Here is a 12336-nt window from a genome sequence, read left to right as displayed (position 1 = left end):
GATGAACCTGGTACTTTCAGGCATTTGGAAATTGCTCCCAATGATGAACCAGACTTGTGGAGGTCTACAATTTTTTTTCTGAGGTCTTGGCTGATTTCTTTTGATTTTCCCATGTAGTCAAGTAAAGAGGCACTGAGTTTGAAGGTAGGCCTTGAAATGCATCCACAGGTACACCTCCAATTGACTCAAATGATGTCAATTAGCCTATCAGAAGCTTCTAAAGCCATGACATCATTTTCTGGAATTGTCCAAGCTGTTTAAAGACACAGTTAACTTAGTGTATGTAAACTTCTGACCCACTGGAATTGTGATTCAGTGAATTTTAAGTGAAATAATGTGTCTGTAAACAATTGTTGGAAAAATTATTTGTGTCATACCCAAAGTAGATGTCCTAACCGACTTGCCAAAACGATAGTTTGTTAACAAGAAATTTGTGGAGTGGTTGAAAAACGAGTTTTAATGACTCCAACCTAAGTGTATGTAAACGTCCGACTTCAACTGTGGATAACTTTGATAATCTGCTTCTTCAAGTGCCAAATGTAAAAAAGAAAAACATTTACTTCAGCAAAACAACGCCAAATAAACAAAGGGACTTCTTTCTCAAAGATGATGTGAAATAATAGGAAGAAATGTTGATAGTTTTTGATTGGGTGGACTCTACTTGAAATATGTGTGGTGTCAGTTATGCTACAGTATGTGGTATTTGAATGTAGATATTTGTTGTATACTTGGTAATAAAACAAGAAAAGAAAACATTTTGCTGTCGTCAAGTCAAGTTGCCAAGTTGGCTGGGATTCAATGAAATCCGTGTTGTTTAAGCACTGCACACAATGTGGCTTTTTTCAGACATTCGCGGAGATCGCAATCATGGTAAATGCTGCAGATGTTGGCTCAAGTGGAAATGACTTTAAATGTCAAGTGCTGTGTACTTGTCTGCAACGTGGCTTTGATTCTCCGCTTCTGAGAGCAGAAAATAAAGGTATTGTACTTCAGGTATTTTAGCAATAACTTTGGAAAGAGAGCATACTTTGGAAAAATAAATTACTTCTCTCCCCTGCAAGGAACATTAGGCAGCATTTCCCTGAAGCATGACAGAATTGTAAGCTTTCAAAAGATAAAGCAGCTATTTAAATTTGCAATCATATATGCTAAATTGTTCTCCAAAGTGTTATTGCAGATGACTCCATTTTCATTGCATTTGCCTCTTCTAGTACTTAATTTGCTTGACTTATTTTGTTGGGAGGCAGTTGGATTTAAAATGTTGATTAAAATCTCATTCCCCATGTTTTCCTCATATCAGTACCTGTGCGTAAAGCTTAACAGGCAACTCGGGGAGGCTTCCATTCCATTATTTTCACAACAACAATTATACAGACACGCTTCCCAGGTGAAACTCTAACTATGAAAATCCATTTCAACCACTGGTGTAATGATAAAACAAAGAGTTTATATTAATTCCATATTCTAATTAAAAGCATAAAGAAGTCCCTGTTGGAATTCAAAAAGTGAACCTTGTATATATGGCATTTGTGTCTGTGTTTCTCTCTAACATTGCAACAGACCAGAGGAGGCTATTGGTTTCCATGTGTTTGATACCATTCCATTTATTCAATTCAAGCCATTACAATGAGCCCACCAGCCAACCCTGCAACAGACACACTTAGCCTACAAACAGACAATGATACACTACTATGTTCTGTGACACTAATGTAAGCTCCTCTAGCCTCAAATGACTTGAATTAATTAATGATACTTTTTTTCAGAGAGGAAGGAAAGAGAGGATAGGAGGAGAGAAATGGAACATTGTTCACAACATTTTCTACTGCTTGTTATTTATAGCCATTGAGAAGCATACACATCACAGTGGAAAACTCAAATTACAAGCCAACGGTTTTGTTTTGTCTGTACATTCAGCTCTATTCTATGAAAATTGTTGTAGACATTAATGTATTATAAGCACATCCATATTAGCACTCTGAAGGTCAATGACATCCTATTGTCCTGCATGTCATTTATCCTGTTTTTAGTGCATGACGTTTCCATTTTGCAAAGAACACGTCCAGCCACTATATCCTTTGAAGTATCTGATACTTCTATACAAGAAAGAACAAGGAAAACATGGAAATTGTAGCCAACTAGTAAAATACAGTGCACCCAATATGATTAATCAGATAATGTAAGCATTATGCAAATTGTCAATCTGTTTAAACGAGAAGTGGTTAATTAGTATGACTGAGAAAAACCTTGCAGACATCAAATACTCTGTAAGTTAACTTCACATTTCCCCTGAATCCTCTCTTTTCTAAATGACAAATATTAATGATGTGCTGTGATTAACCTCCTTATTAATCATTCTTGCTACAGGCCTAAATCCCTTCTACAGAGCATATAGAGCATGTATCATTATAATAACCCCCCACCTCTGTCTCCAACATCCTCCCAATACCCTTTACTGTAGTTTCCCTGTTCCTTCCTACCCCTCCATCACTACCGCCACCACCTCTCACGCACACAGGCATGCCCCCACATGCGCACACACTCTCTCTCTCTCTCTCACTCACACACACACACACACACACACACACACACACACACACACACACACACACACACTCCTGTCCCAGTGTTATCCAGAGGCGTCAGGGGTAATTTGTCTTAAGCCTCGGTGCTCTGTCTCCCATGAGAGGGTTTCAAACTGCAGCACAAGTTAATAAGACGCCTGCTGGCTCCCTTCACTAATCCTGCTCAGGGTAAACTCACAGCAGAGCAGAACCCACTGAATCATCCTCTAATACCATGCTGTACAAAAAAGATTCACTCCCTCGATCAGCTGAAACTGGAGGCAAGGCAAACTAACTTGCCCCAGACAGAGAGCAAGAGAGAGAGATCTGTGCAGCGTGATGAGTGATTTACACTTTATCTCTCTAAGCTACAGTGGAGCTTGTGTTTTTTGCTGCTTGGTCAATCTGTTTAACTGTGCTGTGTGTTCTCTGTGTATCCACTATAACCCCAAACATTTTAAAGGCCTGGATGGATGTGTCATGGATGGATTCATACTGTACCTAGCTGCTGGTTAAATGACTGAGGCTACATCCCAAATGGCACCCTAATCCCTATACTACAGAGGGTAGTGCGTACGGCCCAGTACATCACTGGGGCAAAGCTTCCTGCCATCCAGGACCTCTATACCAGGCGGTGTCAGAGGAAGGCCCTCAAAATTGTCAAAGACTCCAGCCACCCTAGTCATAGACTGTTCTCTCTGCTACCGCACGGCAAGCGGTACCGGAGTGCCAAGTCTATGTCCAAAAGACTTCTCAACAGCTTCTACCACCAAGCCATAAGACTCCTGAACAGCTAATCATGGCTACCCGGACTATTTGCACTGCCCCCCCACCCCATCCTTTTTACGCTGCTGCTACTCTGTTAAGTATTTATGCATAGTCACTTTAACTCTACCCACATGTACATATTACCTCAACTACCTCAACTAGCCGGTGCCCCCGCACATTGACTCTGCAACGGTACCCCCCTGTATATATAGCCTCCCTACTGTCACTTTATTTTACTTCTGCTCTTTTTTTTCTCAACACTTTTTTTTTATTTTTTTTTTATTTTTTTATTCTTACTTTTTTTGTTTTATAATAAATGCACTGTTGGTTAAGGGCTGTAAGTAAGCATTTCACTGTAATGTCTGCACCTGTTGTATTCGGCGCATGTGACCAATAAAATTTGATTTGATTTGATTTGATACTAAGTAGGGAATCGGGTGCCATTTAGGACGCAACCTTACTGGATAAGTAGTAATGCCTGTATAAGAGGAGAACACATTTTCATCAGGTATTAATCCAATGAAGCCTATCCCTCTATGCATTCGGATAAATTACTGCATAACAAACACAGCAAACAGTCCTAGTCCTGCTAGCTACCAGTTCTGCACTTTTATTATTAATGCTGCTGACAGACACCTTTATCTTGCCACCACATACTGTACGTGCATGGAAAGAAGGAGTAGACGATTGGAGGAGAAGGGGAAGGGAGGGGGGAGAATGAGAGATATATGTGGGGTGTTAACTGCATTTGTCAGAGGCTATGGGTTATGTCAGAGAAGGGTAAGTAAAACGGATAGCTAACTGTCCCCTGACCCTCCTCTATCGCTCCCTCCCCCTCTCCATTCCTCCATCTCCTCTTCGTCCCATCCCTGCCACCTCTCCAAAATGACACATTTTTGTTGCTGGTTTCAAACAAATCATAGATGGACCCAGAGTTGCTCTCAGTGCTGTTAGAAAACTGTCCAAGCTGATGGGAGAAGCCGGATCTGACAAATAGGACTTGGCCCGGAGTGTATTAGCCCAATACCCACAACGACTAAATGCTACTTTCCTACAAATAGAAAAGTAGTGGAGGAAAACTGCAAAAAAATAGAGAGATCTGGAGCATTGGGAGCATTTGTTATGAAGTTTTATCAGTGGCAGTGTGTTAGATTAGGATATGGTTCACTGTTCAGTTTTGGGTATGTATGCAACACACACCGATAACATTTGTATTGAGCTGCCAATCTCACAAGCCCTCTGGCATTTTTTGGGTTGGTGCTTCTTGATTTTGTCAGTCCGTCCATCATGGCAGTGGCAGGGCCTTGTGTAGGTGGGCCTGTATGTATTCCTGTCTGATCATTATCTGGAAGAGTGAAATAAACCTGTCCGTCTCTGTGAGGGTGTTGTTACGAGCTCCTCTACTCATCTCCCTTCCAATCCTCTCCTCTCATCTATTTTCCTCTCCTTTCTTCCTCCCTTTTCCCGGCCTGCTTGTTTTCCAGAGAACTGAATTGCTACCTTTCCTCCTGAGGCAATTTTCCGATACCAGTTGGAGTTATGGAAACATCTGGCCCCAGGAAGGTGGTAATTGAATAATGTATTGTTGTGAATGTTGTTTATTTTACTTCTTCTGTCCTCACATGTTATTTAGCAATAGGCTGTCTGTCTGTGATTGTGCAGGAAGAGGAATATTGCATGACAACGTATTTTCTGTGTTAGCTCTGCCAATGTTTGACATTCTACAGAATCAATATTTTTGTCTCTGAAGGAAACCCCTACAGACAGAACAGAACCAATGCTTCGCCTCTTCTCCTCTATACTATTCAATGTAATTTAGTAGCTTTACTGTTCCGCTAATCTTCCTTAAAGATGGAATCTGCAGTAAGGGAAACAGCACCGCTGTACGTACTATGGCCATTATTGTTTTTGCTAAAGAAAAATTGCGCGTGCAATGATCTCAGAAGGAATAGTGTTCGTTGTTTGCAGTAACGTATTTGTTGTCGCAATATTGCAAACAGACGTGGCGGTTTCACCATCAAGGATTCCAGCTTTAAATGTGTTAGAATGAGTCAGTAAGAGTTTCATTTCTTACAGGCTAAGATTACATTCAGGACTTGAGTGTGAGTATTAATTTGTCTCAAGTAGATCCGACACACATCAGCAATGGGGGGGGGTTAAGAACCTGCCTGCGTCCCAAATTGCACCATATTCCCTATACAGTGCACTACTTTTGACCAGGGCCCATAGGGAATATGTTGCCATTTGGGACCAAAGACTATAATTTCCCCCTGCTTTGGAGCAGCAGAAGTAATTTCCTTACAAGTTCCTCTTCATCCTTGGGGGTTTAGTCAGCTGGATTGTAGGTGGTGAGGCAGGGGTGAGGCGGGTGAGGAGGTGGTAAGGGGGAGTTCGGGGCAGAGGGTTCACCTCAGGCTCGGAAGGCACTGGGGCGTGAGAGAGTCTTGTATTGATGACTCCAGGATTGTTTCTGAGAAGGACTGGAGAAGATGACCATGCCAGTACTATGAGTACACATCACAGGGTTCAGCTTATGAGACAGGATAAGAGAGATACCATGAATATCATCACACTTCAGTTCTCAATGAACACATTTTCATTTATTCCTGAATTTACTATTATTAGATATTCTTCTGTAATGATAACAGTCCACTTTCAGGTTATTCTCAAAACCTTGTGCTGACAAGTGAATTCTACATTCTACGCTTTTCACCCTCAGTTCCATAATTGTGTTGAATACTTATCATATGCCAAGTCAATGTCTGCAGCCATTGTGTACACACACAGCATATAATTGGCAATTGCTTTTACAGAGAAACCATATGATTTCACATGTGGAATCATGTGAAAACATGTATTTTTGGAACACTTCACATGTGATCACGTTTTCACATGTTGCTTTACATGTTTTCACATGTTATCACATAAACTTCACATAACATCACGTGATTACATGAAAACATTTGTTTTTGGAACACTTCACGTGTTCACGTGAAATTCATGTAGTTTTTCAGTAAGGGTCATTCATATAATAGCCACACTTTATCAAGGTGAATTACCTCGCCAGACTATTCCAATGAGCGTCTTTTATCTGGAGAGTCAGAACTGAACACTGATGTATGGACCTAGATAGAATAACTAATTGGTGAAACTGAACAGGTCAGAAGAGCTACACACAAATGCATGCACACACGCACACACACACACGCACACACACACACACACACATAGCGTCTAGGACATAGCATCCTGTCAGGACCGAGTAAACAGAGCAGCACAATGTATATTCCCAGGGTTAGGTGCATTTGTTATGAGCGTGACCTCCTTTAATCCAGCGTGGCTCGCTCGCCAGTCTCCCCTGTGCATTAATTAACACTCTGTTCTGAAGGCTTAAACAGATCGATGTCATACATTGGCACAGGTAGAAATAGACACAGCAACCAAGGTGGCCAACAGGGTCAAAAGCATCTCATATTTACCTGCAAGAAGACGCAACAACTTTGATAGAGAAACAACACTACTGATGTGGAAGGCTGACACATACATTTTCATGCACTCTCAAGCCTTCTCTAGCCTTCTCATTTTGATGCGCTCTCTCTGATTCTCTCTCTCTCTCCGCTCTCTCTTTCTCTCTCTCTAGCTCTCAGTATCTCTCTCTCTTAATTCCTGTCTCTCATAGAAAACAACAGGCCATCTCAGCCCACCACAGGAGGTCGGTGGCACCTTAATTGGGGAGGACGGGCTCGTGGAATGGTATCAAATACATCAAACACATAGGTTTACATGTGTTTGATGCCATTCCATTTGCTCCGTTCCAGCCATTATTATGAGCTGTCCTCCCCTCAGCAGCCTCGACTGCAGCCCACATATGCCAAACATGCAAAGTCATTGTTGTGACGTGACTTGCATTAATGTGATGACTGTTATTTATAGAATCAACTAACTATGTTTAATTGTCACTCTATTAAATTAATAATGGAACAATGAACCTCTACGGGATCGGTGTCCCATATACGGGACGGTTGAGCTAACATGAGATAATGTGATTAACATGACTGTTGTAAGTAACAGTAAACCTTCCAGGACATGGACATGACATATATGGGCAGAAAGCTTAAATTCTTGTTAATCTAACTGCACTGTCCAATTTACAGTAGCAACTACAGTGAAAAGATACCATGCTATTGTTTGAGGAGAGTGCACAACAACAAAAACGGCAACTGGTTTGATACATTCACCTCTGAAGGTAAATAATGTACTTACATTCAGTAATCTTGCTCTGATTTGTCATCCTAAGGGTCCCAGAGATAAGATATAGCATAGTTTTGTTTGATAAAATCTATTTTTAAATTCAAATGTAGGAACTGGGTTCTACAGTTTGAACCCCTGCTGTCTCTGGCTCCACACCCACCCCGCCCGGCCATCTAGTTGTGTGAAAGTTAGTGTATAAGCTCATGTATGACATTCCTGGGAGTGTGTAAACTTACATTTTATATTACCATATCATTTTTGTATGTTCTCTATAGTTATGTACTTGAAAATGCATCAATTGACCAATTCAGCACATTTGGGCAGACTTGATATAAAATTGTCCAGTATTGCAATGCTTCACTGGATCAATCTGAAACTTTGCACACATACTACTGCCATCTAGTCGCCAAAATCTAAATTGCACCTAAATTGCAATATTATATTGTGCCCTTTCTCTTGTATTTCAAAGATGATGGAACATCATTATCTTTTACCAGATCTAATGGGTTATATTCTCCTACATTAATTTCACATTTCCACAAAGTTCAAAATGTTTCCTTTCAAATGGTATCAAGAATATGCATATCCTTGCTTCAGGTCCTGAGCTACAGGCAGTTAGATTTGGGCATGTCATTTTAGGCAAAAAATGAAAAAAAGGGTCCAATCCTTAAGAGGTTAACTCATTAGGAATTTGGGGCAACACAGTTGAGAGGTTGTTTAACGAGTTACCATCTCCCAAATTAAAGTCTTAGAAGATATATATGTTATATATTGATAACAGTCACTTATTAAATCATTACCTCATCAGTCTCATTCTGAACGTCGTATAATCCGTGAACCTGCAAGAACCCTAACCTTATTGATGAATCAGCAATACACAAATTGGCTTAATTAGCTATTTACTAACTAACTAAATAATAACACAGAATACATAAACACACACACACATTGTATAGGTTATTGATTACTAACATAATACAATGAAAACAGGTCCCTAGTGGACTGGACTACCAATAGCATGACTGCTTCGTTAGGGGAAGGAGGGGTCAATAGAAAGAGAGTGAAAGGGAGAGACAAAGAGATTCAACCATCATGACATTTGGAAACCACCGCTCATTCGGATAAGAAATGCAATGCATATTTACGCGTAGCTGTCCTTGATCGTCGTCTCTCTGTTGAACCACTTTCTCAAAAAGGGTTTGAGTGTCCTATCCCACTTCGGTGAGACTTGGCTTGTCTTCGAATGGAGTGTTCGTTAGAATAGATACCTCTCAGACCAATGGTTGTCTGAGAGGGATTGTCCTTCCCAACTTGTGTCTTTAGTGAAAGTTCTAGACAACTTTACATGTAGAGCTGCAGACTGATATGATAAGGTCTAGTATGTGGTCTTCTTCTTGTGTAGAGATTGAGAGTTACAGAGTTTCTCCATTTCAAACGTATGGACTACCGTCTCATGTTTTCTAGTCTGTAGAGTGTCAAACATTTGTAACGTTCAGCTCCCGCTGCACGTCGGCTGGTCTGTAGAGGTTCAACCATTTTAAGCCGTGTAGCCACAGCTCCAATGTTAAAGTTCTAACCATTCTAAACGTGCAGTCGCCACTCTCACGTTTTCTGGTCTAAAGGTTGATTTGTTTTTCAAGGCTTTTTATGCCCTCTGGGTAAAAGGGGCATTCCATCGTGATGACACAATCTCTGATGTCACTCGGGGTGTGGATAGTCACTGTGCATAGTTTATATGAAAAAGTATGATCTCATTAGAAGACTAAAATCACATTCCTATCTTCACCAAAATACTCTCATACTTAATAATATATTCTATACAACATTTAGATGTAAACTTGATAGATAGAATATGTACACTTTCCGAGTTACAGTTATTTCTTGATACCATCCTTAATGACATCACAAAATAATAAACAATATGACATGATTATTCTTTAGATCCCCACTTTAACTCCCCCTTCTCCTCTCGTGTGGGAGAGAGGGGGGTCTGGCTATCTGTCAGCCATTTGCCAAGCTGATATGGCACCAAGGAGAGAGTCATGACATCATCCATGGATTAGTCAGGCCCAAGCCCACCTGAGTTCACATAGGAGTGTGACAGGGCAGGGGAGGCATGCCATGGCATGCAACTGCCATGCACCGCCATTTACCACATGTTCGCCAGCTAGGCATCTGTCACGGTACGACCGGGCAGAAGGATGCAGATATTATAAGAACAGTGACTCATATGCTCACATGCAGGCACACACGCACACAAACACACAGACAGACAGGAAATGCCCCCCCACCTCCCACACACACACACACACTACTTCTTGCACTCCAGAAGAGAGGGCAGCGATGGCCTCTGCCAGGATAGGATAGGGATACAGACAGAGACAGGAACGCATAGAAAGTCCCTCCTCATCCTTTGCCTATCCTATTAATAAACCAATGCTTTGCTAAGAGCTCTGATGTTCTCTTTCACAAACTTCGACACAAGCATACACACAAGAAAACACACTCAAACCTAAACAGATTACCTCTCTCACACAAAGAAGCAGACAGGCTGTCAGCATGTCGTTTCCTAACGACTTATCCCATCCTCAGCCGGATCAGCTAGATCGGATTAGATGAGTCGTGACAGGGGCTGGTGACAGTGTGTGTGAAATGTTAAACCTGCGAGCTGAGGCAGACAGGGGCAGGTTATGTTATGTCTCAAATGGCACTCTATTCCCTATATGTCCTGGTCAAAAGTGGTGCACCAAATAGATAATAGTGTGCCATTTGGGACACAGTTAGAGACAGGTGGGAACAGGCTGGCAGGTTGATGACTTTGATGGAGGGGGATTGAGTGAAAATGCCTTGTCTAGCGCTTTCTCCACAGTGTGTGTGCTTGTGTCTGTGTGTGTGTGTGTTTGTGTGTGTGTTTGTGTGTGTGTGTGCGTGTGTGTGTATATGTGGCGTGTGTGTATGTGTCTGCTTGCATTCTCCACACTCTGATGGATTAGCCATGCTGAAGGCAGCAAGAAGGGCTGAGCTGAGAAAGACTGGTCTCATAGACTAGATGTAACATAGTAAATGTAAATCCAGAACACTAAAATGAGTATGATATGTTATGTTTGGTATGGTTACATAAGATAGAAGGTTACTTAAGGCAAGAAGGAAGGGAGGGAGGCCAGGCATATAACACAGACGTCTAGTAACCCAAAGGTTGTGTGTTCGAATCTCGTCACAGACAATTTTATCTAATTAGCAACATTGTAACTAGGCTACGTACTACTCTTTAGCTACTTAGCATGTTAGCTAACCATTCCCCTAAACCTAACCTTAACCCTTTAACCTAACTCCTAACCTTAACCCTAAAGCTAGCTAACGTTAGCGTTAGCCACCTAGCTAACGTTAGTAACAACAAATTGGAATTCGTAACATATCATACTTTTTGCATATTCGTAAAATATTGTACATTTTGCTCATTTGCAACATATTGTACGAATTGCAATTCTTAACATATCATACGAATTGTAATTCGCAACATATCATACCAAATGAGTGATGGAAATCACAAATTAATACATACCATACAAAACGTAACATATCAAACTAGTGTCTCGGATTTACATACATAATAATACGAAATGCTCTAAGACCACGTTGCCTGACAAGGAACAGGTCTCACACCACACTGCACTTCTCTCCATGCCTCATTTTTAAATGTGTGTAAGTGTAAAAAATGTATTGTATGCAGAAAATGGTTTACTGGCGTACGTGATGATGGGACAATAAAGGTTTATAAAGTCAATACTCTGTAGTATAGGTCAATAATTTGCTGTAAGGCATGCATGGCAATAAATAACTGAATCAATAATAGGGTAAATAAATTAAATGGGTGATGGGACAGTCCCTCCCTCCCTCCCTCCCTCTTCCTCTCTCTATCTCTCCCTCCCTCGCTGCCTCCCTCCCTTACGGAAAAACCACATGCTAAGTAGGAAACGTGTTTTTTGGAACACTTCACGTGACATTTCACATGTCAAATCGTGTTTTTGGAACACTTCACATATGACTTTTCACATAGGAAAACAAAAGTTAGTTGTTATGATACACAAAGTGCTTTTAACATGCAGTACAGTGTGTTCAACTTACATGGCTACATTGCAGTAGTTATTAATCAACGTGTCCTCCCTTTCTGCTAAGCCTTTCTGTTAATAACTGATTTCACCTGTATTCTTCAGACTTCAAAGTGAATCTCAGCTTTGTTAAAATAAACTCAAGAAAAACTATTATGTTTATCATAGTGATTCAGGAGTAACATTGAAACAGAATAATATGCCCCACCAACATTAGACAGCTATAAAGAAAACACTCAAATTCCTGAAAAAAGTAAATTAAATCAATGATGAGAGAATAGTCAGATTAATTGATAACTAAAATACCTGTGCAGATGGCTCTTTTTTGCTAAGTGTAGAGATGTATTATACGTAACGTCCTGACGACTGGTAAAACAAATGTCTTGAGAAACTCTTGCAAATATCCTAACATAGTCCTCACCTTTATGGAAAAAGCACATGATTTCACGTGATCACATGTTTTCACATGTGAAATGTCATATGTGAAGTGTTCCAAAGACACATGTTTTCACATGTGAAATGTAATGTGAAATGTTCCAAAAACATGTGTTTTCACATGTGAAATCATGTGATTTTCCATGTGAAATCATGTGGTCTTTCCGTAAGGGGGATGCAAGCAATCTGAATGTCCTGCTACGCCACAGATT

This window comes from Coregonus clupeaformis, chromosome 7 (assembly GCF_020615455.1).
Source record: "Coregonus clupeaformis isolate EN_2021a chromosome 7, ASM2061545v1, whole genome shotgun sequence".
NCBI classification, from domain to species: Eukaryota; Metazoa; Chordata; class Actinopteri; order Salmoniformes; family Salmonidae; genus Coregonus; species Coregonus clupeaformis.
The sequence above is the reverse complement of the archived record's forward strand: the minus strand, read 5'-3'. Positions refer to the sequence as shown.